Source organism: Macrobrachium rosenbergii, chromosome 41 (genome assembly GCF_040412425.1).
Source record: "Macrobrachium rosenbergii isolate ZJJX-2024 chromosome 41, ASM4041242v1, whole genome shotgun sequence".
Classification (NCBI taxonomy): domain Eukaryota; kingdom Metazoa; phylum Arthropoda; class Malacostraca; order Decapoda; family Palaemonidae; genus Macrobrachium; species Macrobrachium rosenbergii.
In genome coordinates this window covers 16,614,863-16,625,535 of record NC_089781.1, presented here as the reverse complement: position 1 = coordinate 16,625,535, position 10,673 = coordinate 16,614,863, and the positions used below count along the sequence as shown (strand labels likewise).

At 32.5% G+C, this 10,673-nt stretch overlaps 1 protein-coding gene across 1 annotated transcript in view; it reads left to right on the top strand.

Moving 5' to 3' along the window:
- Positions 1–216: 216 nt before the first annotated feature.
- The window catches only part of LOC136826680 (GTP-binding protein Rhes), a 145,976-nt gene continuing 135,519 nt past the window's right edge, over positions 217–10,673 (top strand). Inside the window, exon 1 of the mRNA XM_067084044.1 lies at positions 217–557. The gene's annotated coding sequence lies outside the window, so the exon portion shown is untranslated. The remainder of the gene's footprint in view (positions 558–10,673) is intronic.

Here is a 10,673-nt window from a genome sequence, read left to right as displayed (position 1 = left end):
AACGAAAAGAAAAAAATACGAGTAATTACAACATTTACAACATCCCATACGCCATCCTGAATAAAATGGGCAGAAGAAGAAGCCACGGAAAGGATGGTGGTGGGGGGGAGGGGAACTACGGCCTAGGGGCTGGAGGGACACAGAGGGGACGGCGCATGCGCGGCGAAGCCGGTGGTTCAACAAGTGCGAGGGGAGGCTTCTGAATTTTCGAGGCCAGGCAGTTTGATCGCGGCTAGCGAGAGAAAAGGATCCGGAATTCACGTCTCTCCTCCTCCGTTTCTCACTGGCTGGCTACGCTGCGTTTGTGGTTCAAGTTCGATATAAAACCAAAGTTTTGTCTTAATAAATACGTGAAACATTTATACACGCAAGTGAATAGACGCTTCTTTTTTTTTTCTTTAAACTAGTGTTCAGTTCGCGTGCGAATTTTAATTGAAAGTTTAAACTGATTTACATAAATTATTTTTTTTCTCTCAAGAGGAAATTTGGTGGTATATATATTTGCAGATTCCAACGGTGTGATGTAGAAAAATTTTTATCCTGCAGTTCTCTAAAGGGTAAGTAAACATTTACTGTTTTTCGTTTATAAATGGGATATATATATATATATATATATATATATATATATATATATATATATATATATACATATATATATACTGTATATATATATATATATATATATATATATATATATATATATATATATATATATATATGTATATATACACATATATTTATATTCATATATATTTATATATACATTCATATAATATATATATATATATATATATATATATATATATATATATATATATATATATATATATATATATAGTTAGTACAAGTAACATAAAAGTACTTATCTACAGCACTGAAATTCTGTACGAACTGGCGTCACAAATCCTACGGTCATCGACACATGCAAACAAAAAACTATAAAAAAAAATCAGTCACTACTCTGGTCTGATTTGAATAGCAAATGGGTATGCAAGCATAACGCTAGTAATGACAATGTTTTATACATACACACACACACACACACACACATATATATATATATATATATATATATATATATATATATATATATATATATATATATATATATATATATACATACATACATACATACATATACTGTAATGTATATTATATATATATATATATATATATATATATATATATATATATATATATATATATATATATATATATATATATATATATATATATATATATATATATATATATGCGCGTGTGCATGTATATATGTATATATACATACATGCAGCCTATATATGTATACGGTAGAATAATATCTAGTGCTTTGTACAGCGTAGAATAACACAGTTCTGTGATCACAAACAAAGGACAAGTAATCCCCCAGCGATAGTGTTCCGTTCCTTTCTCTTCGCCTCTGTTATTTCTTTTTCTCTTTTCACTTTTATCTTTGTGTTTTTTGAGTCGCGCATCGGTTGTTAATACTCTGGTTGTTTTATATATATATATGTATATATGTATATATATATGTATATATATATATATATATATATATATATATATATATATATATATATATATATATAGTCCTTCAAAAGAAGGCATCGTGCTTACCCCATACAAAAATGGGAAAAAAGCACGTTAAAAGAAGAAGAAGAAGAAGATATATATATATGAATGTCTTTTACTGTAATACCACAGTGTAAAATGAATATGGGCCTTCTTATATTCATATATATATATATATATATATATATATATATATATATATATATATATATATATATATACTGTATTTATATATATATACTGTATATATATATATATATATATATATATATATATATATATATATATATATATATATATGTAATATATATATATATCTCTCTCTATGTATCTATGTATCTCTCTCTCTCTCTCTCTCTCTCTCTATCTCTCACATATATATATATATATATATATATATATATATATATATATGTATGTATGTATGTATGTATGTATTTATGTACACACAATCACACATACACACACACACACACACACATATATATATATATATATATATATATATATATGTGTGTGTGTGTGTGTGTGTGTGTATAAAACAGCATTCCGTAAAATGAACACATCGGCGCGTAAAGTGAAAAACATCTTACAGCAAAATCGCAAAATTCTGGTCATCTGCGCTCTGAAAATCAGGACACGCCAAATTAATACCAAATCATAAATCATCTAAGATCTCCATCTATAATTATAAGTGGATAACACTTGACGATTTAGTAACTGTACGTAGAAATTCCATAGGTGCCTTTTGATTTCACAGACTACGAGATATCCTATGTGGCGGGGGCGTGCGAATGCTCTACAGCAAATATATTTCTTGGTGAAGCTGTTGCCTGCAGCGTACAGTAAGTATATTTGTAGCTGCAACGATTAACAAAAATACAATTAACAATAATATACATATGTTTGTCGGTTCACTGATTATCATCATTTTACAGTTGATACATTTGTCGCTTCAATGATTATAATCAGAGAATGGTAAATATATTTGTCACTTCAATGATATAAATAAATGTACGGGAAAGATATTTGTCACTTAAATGTTTACAATAGCTGTACAGTACATATATGTCACTTGTCGCTGCAACGAATTATCATCAGAGTACAATAAATACATTTGGCGCCTCATTGATTATCATCTGTTTGCAGTAAACTTATTTGTCACTTCAATGATTATCATCTGTTGACAGTAAATACATTTGTCGCTTCAACGAATATCATTAGAGTAGAGTAAACATACGTCGCTGCAACGATTTTCATCATAGTACAATAAATAGATTTGTCGTTTCAATGATTACCATCTGTTTGCAGTAAACATATTTGTCGTTTCAGTGATTATCATCAAAGCACGGTGAAACGTTTGTCGCTGTAACGATATAATATTATAAATATGCAATAAATACATTTGTCGCTTCAATGATTATCATGTGTGTGCAGTAAACATATTTGTCCTCTCAATGATTATCAACAGTTTAAAGTAAATACATTTGTCGCTTGAATGATTATCATAAGTTTACGATAAATACATTTGTCGCTTCAGTGAGTATCATCCGAGTATAGTAAACATACGTCGCTTGTCGCTGTAACGATTATAACATAGTACGATAAATACATTTGTCGCTTCAATGATAACCATCTGTTTGCAGTAAACATATTTGTCGTTTCAATGATTATCATCAAAGTACGGTGAAACGTTTGTCGCTGTAACGATTATAATATTATAATAAATATGCAATAAATACATTAGTCGCTTCAATGATTATCATCTGTTTGCAGTAAACATATTTGTTGTTTCAATGATTATCATCAGTTTACAGTAAACACATTTGTCGCTTCAACGATTATCATAAGCTTACAGTAAATACATTTGTCGCTTCAGTGAGTATCACTACAGTACAGCAAACTTATGTCGCTTGTCGCTGCAACGATTATCATCATAGTACGGTAAATACATTTGTCGCTTCAGTGATTACCGTATGTTTGCAGTAAACATATCTGTCGCTTCAATGATTATCATCAAAATACGGAGAAACGTTTGTCGCTGTAACGATTATAATATTATAATAAATATGCAATAAATACATTTGTCGCTTCAATGATTAAAACAATCGTATAGTAAATAGATTTGTCGCTTTAAAGGCTACCACAGGTTCACAGTAAACACATTTGTCGCAACAGCGGTTATAATAAGAGTACAATAAACATATTTGTCTTGGGACGGCAGGTGACAAACCGGGAGAAGATTGGAAGAGATGGCAAAGCTGTTTGCCCTCAAATGAATTTCAAGGCTTTCGGTCAAATCATTGTTATCTGAAGGAAGGAATCCCTGGTTTTGTGTCAGGTGTATGACGTGAGATATACTGTACACACACATATATATATATATCTATATAAATATATATATGTATATATATATATATATATATATATATATATATATATATATATATATATATATATATATATATATATATATATATATATATGTATGTATATATGCAGTAATTGCACCAATGACATGTTGCTACCAGCTGCAATGTTCTGATGTAATTTTACAATGCCATTCGCTATTAGCGACCTAAAATAACACATTATACCCAGTTCGAGGGATGAAAATATTACCAATGACTTTAAGCAAGAAAAACTCCTAGTGAAATTATTGACAGAATCTTGAATTAAAACAGTTTTTTATCTGTCAAAAAACACTGACTTAAAACAGTTTTTATCATAAAAAATCCCAAATAAATTTTTTTTTCTCATAAAAATCATGAATTAAAAGTTTTTACCTGGCAAAAAAATCTTGAATTAAAACAATTTTTCGTCTGATAAAAAATCCTGAATTAAAAGTTCTTTGCCTCAAAAAAATCCTGAATTAAAACAGTTTTTCGTCTGATAAAAAATCCTGAATTAAAAGTTCTTTACACCAAAAAAATCCTGAATTAAAACAATTTTTCGTCCTATAAAGTATCCTAAATGAAAACAGTTTTTTACCTGGCAAAAATCCTGAATTAAAACAATTTTTCGTACGATAAAGAATCTTGAATTAAAACAATTTTTCGTCCTATAAAATATCCTAAATTAAAACAGTTTTTTACCTAGCAAAAATCCTGAATTGAAACCATTTTTCGTCTGATAAAAAAAATCCTGAATTAAAATTTCTTTACCTCACAAAAAATCCTGAATTAAAACGATTTTTCGTCTGATAAAAAATCCTGAATTAAAACAATTTTTCGCCTGATAAAAAATCCTGAATTAAAGCAATTTTTCGTCCTATAAAGTATCATAAATTAAAACAGTTTTTTTACCAGGCAAAAATCCTGAATTAGAAAAATTTTTCGTCTGATAAAGAATCCTGAATTAAAACAATTTTTCGTCCTATAAAATATCCTAAATTAAAACAGTTTTTTACCTGGCAAAAATCCTGAATTAAAACCATTTTTTGTCTGATAAAAAAATCCTGAATTAAAAGTTCTTTGCCTCACAAAAAATCCTGAATTAAAACAATTTTTCGTCTGATCAAAAATTCTGAATTAAAACAATTTTTCGTCTGATAAAATATCCTGAATTAAAACAATTTTTCGTCTGATAAAAAAATCCTGAATTAAAACAATTTTTCGTCCTATAAAATATCCTACATTAAAACAGTTTTTTACCTGGCAAAAGATCCTGAATTAAAACAATTTTCCTTGCTATAAAATATCCTAAATTGAAGCATCTTTTTCATCTGGCAAAAATCCTTAATTAAAAAAGTAGTTTTTATCAGAAAAAAATTATCATAGCTGCTCAAAAGCAGTTAAAATTCATCACAGGGGAATTTACTACCACAAAATACAGAATATCACGAAATAATTTTAAAGTAATGATGAATAATCATCTTTTCATTTTGAAATTTACCACACCTGTGGTGGAAGGACTTATGAAATATGAAAAATTTATGCCATAATGTGAACTAATAATTACGCAAGAGTAGTTTGTAAAGAGCACAGTACAAAAAAAATAATTAAGAATAAGAGAAAAATGATGACAGGAAAAATGAATTTAATTAAAAGTAGTTTTGCTGGAAGCAACTGGAATAAACGTCATATAAATTACGTGGCTGTAATAATAGAGGACTGTAATGAATTACATAATGTGAAATTACAGTAGTGAGCGTTTCATAATCACTTGTAAATTAGAGAGGCAATTAATGGAAGGAAATTGCATTGCATTTAGTGTATAAACAGAAGATCCTGTGCTAATGAAGATAAAATAACATGTAAAAAATACGCCGAAGTTTGTTTGGCGCAATCGAGTTTTCTGTACAGCTGCTACAGCGTATAATGAAGGCCATCGAAAATAGATGTATCTTTCAGTGGTCTCGGTATAATGTTGTATGAGCCGCGGCCCATGAAACTTTAACCACAACTCGGTGATGGCCTGTCCTATATCGTTGCCAGAAGCACAATTATGGCTAACTTTAACCTTAAATAAAATGAAAACTACAGAGGCAAGAGGGCTGCAATTTAGTATGTTGATGATTGGAGGGTGGATGATCAACATACCAATTTGCAGCCCTCTAACCTCAGTAGTTTTCAAGATCTGAGGGCGGACAGAAAAAGTGCGGACAGAATAAAGTGCGGACGGACAGACAAAGCCGGCACAATAGTTTTCTTTTACAGAAAATTAAAAATGACTGAGAAAGTGGGAAAACGATAAATAAGGCAGAAAGATAACAAAATTATAATTATATATATATATATATATATATATATATATATATATATATATATAGTATATATATATGTATGTATGTATAATTTATATATGAGAGCATGTTTATCTAGATGTGTACGTAAACATATACATACTGAAGTATACTGCCTTACATGACATCATACGTGTGCCATAGAACAAATTACAACACAGTACTTCATATCTATGATAAATATGTATTATATATATATGTATATGTGTTCAATATGATAAATGTATAGTTAGACACTGTCCCATCTGTGAAAGGTCGTGACTGGCTTAAAAATCTCTCTCTCTCTCTCTCTCTCTCAAATATATATATATATATATATATATATATATATATATATATATATATATATATATAAGTATAATTTTAATTAATCAATATTTATTTTTGTTTGTGAATACATACGCACACGCATGTAAACGTTCGCTGTGCATCAGTTCCATCAATCAGCTAAGCAAAGCAACGTCGTGTCTGTTCACCACTTGGACGGGTAACCATCCAAAAAAAAAAAAAACCTAGACACCTTTGGTACATCAACTTTTTTAATATGCAAGACGCAGCGTATATGCCTAACAGCCTGACCCTGTAAATAATTAGAGAGAGAGAGAGAGAGAGAGAGAGAAACAAATCTGCATGCAGTCACCCAGGAGAAGGGAAGAACGCATGAAAACATGCAAAGCGAACAAGATGTTTACGCTGTTTTCTTAAACCAAACAAACACAAGCATTTCCCCCATCTTGACCCCCTCCCTCTCACCATCCCCCTTATAGCGCCATCTTCCCACAGAAATATTCAAGGAATTTCAACCTCTTCTCTCTCTCTCTCTCTCTCTCTCTCTCTCTCTCTCTCTCTCTCTCTCTCTCTCTCTCTCAGATGATGTGACCTTCTTCCTCGGAGCTTCCGTTACGCATGCGTGTACGGACGAGATTTGTGTTTACGTTTTTGTAAGTTATTTTTGTATATTTCTTCGTGTTTTCGCAAGTTTTAATATATTCTCGTTTTTGCAAGTGTTTTTACATATTTATTTGTTTTTTGCAAGTTTTTTAAATTTCGCTTCGTGTTTTTGCAAGTTTTTTTTATATTTCTTCTTGTTTTTGCAAGTTTTTTTTATATATTTCTTTGTTTTTTGAAAGTTTTTCTATTTCTTCGTGTTTTTACAAGTTTTTTATACTTCTTTGTTTTTTGTAAGAATTTTTTTTCTATGTTTCTTCGTGTTTTAATCTATTTTATTTACATACCTTAAGTTTCGGTTCTTCATTTCTAAAAATTCTCTTGTTTATTGACCTGAAACCTACGAATACGTTTTCCTGATTTATCTATATTTTTATCTGTTTATTTAATATTTTATCATTGCTTTGTTTACTGACCTGAAACCTTTAAATATATTTTCCTAATTCATTTATATTTTCATCTATCTATTAATTTATAGATTTACCTTTTTTTCACTTTCTAATAAACTGACCTCTTTTTTCTGTATTTCCCGTTATCTACAGTAACATCTTTCAGATGGAAAGGAAAAAGAAAGATTAAGAAAAAGAAAGTAGGGCAAATAAATAATACCTAAATGTACAATTTACAATAATTTTTGCTCGATGCTAATTCTCGCGAAAGTTTGCCTGTCACGTTTAGGGAGATGGCCATTTTATTTCGACGAAGGGAAAAAAAAGAGAGATAAAAAAGAAAGTCATATTTATAAACAAACAAGTAAAAAATGCTCAGAAGTTTCTTCGGCTCAATTGAGTTTTCTGCATGTCTTATTCTTCAAGGGCAACGAAAATAGATCTATCTTTCGGTGGTCTCGGTAGAATGCTGTATGGGCCGCGGCCCATGAAACTTTAACAATGGCCCGGTGGTGGCCTGGCCAATGTCGTTTACAGACTCACGATTATGGCTAACTTTAATCTTAAATAAAATAAAAACTGTCCAGGCTAGAGGGCTCCAATTTGGTATGTTTGATGATTGGAGGCTGGATGATCAACATGCCAATTTGCAGCCCTCTAGCCTCAGTAGTTTTTAAGATCTGAGGTCAGACAGAAAAAGTGCGGAAAGACAACAGCGCGGACGGACAGACAAAGCCGGCACAATAGTTTTCTTTTCAGAAAACTAAAAAGAAAGTCATATTTATATCTCCACTAAACCCTTGTGGGGGGGGGGTGGTCGTTTCTTGTAAGATTCTGACCTCAAGCGAGAACATTCAGGTGCTTTGATGCTTTATAAAGAGGTAAATCAGAGAGAGAGAGAGAGAGAGAGAGAGAGAGAGAGAGAGAGAGAGAGAGAGAGAGAGAGAGAGAGAGAAACTATACTGACCTTTGAATGTTTGCCGACTAATTTAACTTTTCAAAATATTCAGCTTCTGTTATATACCATAAATATAAATGGCATATTGTATAAAAGGAGAGAGAGAGAGAGAGAGAGAGAGAGAGAGGCTTCACTGACCTTTGAGTGTTTACCGAATAATTTTACTGTTCAAAACAGTCATCACCTATTATAAGTCATAAAGGCAAACAGTAAATCGTATAAAAGGAGAGAGAGAGAGAGAGAGAGAGAGAGAGAGGGTGGAATATAGCATCAGCAGAAATCAAAAGGCGTAGGCATAGTTCCTTTCGATAGGCCTACCCTTACGAAGAGTAAGACACGCCGAGCATTAATCCTTTCCTTAATTTTAAAAGGTTGCCAATCGTAACGTTCCGTGACTTCAGGATAAACAATGATTAATTGCGAGAGCTCTGTTGAGAGAGACAGAAATAGAGAGAAGAATCCTCGAAAAAAAAAAATAATAAATCAGCTCAATCGATTTTCCTGTACATCGTATAATCAAGGCCACCGAAAATAGATCTAACTTTCGGTGGTCTCGGAATAATGCTGTAACTTTCGGTGGTCTCGGAATAATGCTGTATGAGCAGCGGCCCGTGAAACTTTAACCACGGCCCGGGGTTGGCTTGTCCTATATCGTTGTCAGATGCACGATTATGGCTAACTTTAACCTTAAATAAAAAAAAAAAAACTTCTGAGGCTAGAGGGCTGCAATTTGTTATGCTTGATGACTGGAGGGTGGATGATCAACATACCAATTTGCAGCCCTCTAGCCTCAGTAGTTTTTAAGATCTGAGGGCGGACAGAAAAAGTGGGGACGGAATAAAGTGCGGACGGACAAACAAGGCCGGCACAATAGTTTTCATTTACAGAAAACTAAAAAAGCAGAAGCTCTTGCGAGAGAAAGCGCTCGCAAAGAAGAAGAAGAAGAAGAAGAAGAAGAGGCTGAAGATGCCGTTGGGTCTTCATCACTCGAAAACACACTCCGGGAATTTCGCAAGGCCTTTGCAAGTAATTGGCTTCTCTTGTTCCAAGCACAAGCAGCAGCAGCAGTAGGCAAAAGCAGGCTGGAAGCCTCCCGGGGCACGAGAGAGAGAGAGAGAGAGAGAGAGAGAGAGAGAGAGAGAGAGAGAGAATGTCCTTTGTCAATGAATTCGAAAGGTCGAGGGCGCTGAGTCTAGTGGTGCAAAGACCTTCGCCGCAAACACTCTTAAGTCTTTCTCACCGGATGCTCGAATTCTCTCGGGGCCTCAGGTCGTTTGTTAAGTAAGCCAGGTCTCTCTCTCTCCCTCTCTCTCTCTCTCTCTCTCTCTTTACTGTTTGTGTTTATGATTTATAAAGAAGCTGACTGTTTTGGAAAGTAAAATCAGTCGGCTACTACTCAAAGGTCAGTGAAGATTCTCTCTCTCTCTCTCTCTCTTCATTGCCTGTTATACTGCTTTCGGAACGATCCCACAACGCTGAGGAAGGCACACTGGCCTCGTACAAGACTGAAGAATCTTAAAATTTTTGCTTTTGGGCAAAATAAACACAGTAGGCCTACACCCCGTAGCGGCGTAGTGCCGTCAGTGCACCGCATGCTGTGCACTGTACGCATTACTTAAGGTTCTTTGCAGCATCCCTTCGGCCCCAAGCTGCAACCCCTTTCGTTCCTTTTACTGTACCTCCGTTCATATTCGCTTTCTTATATATATTTGCATGTATAGGCTATATATATATATATATATATATATATGTGTGTGTGTGTGTGTGTTTGTATACATATACATGCATACATACACATATATGTACATATATATATACATACACACACACACACACACACACACACACACACACACACACACATATATATATATATATATATATATATATATATATATATATATATATATATATATATATATATATGTTATATTTCAGAGACCAAGTGTCTCTCTCATCAGGCAAATAGTGAATGAGAAATAGTTACAGAAAACTGGTATTTATACCAGAAGGTCCATAGGCCAGCCATTACGTCACTCCAGTTGACAGTTTCTCTTTAATC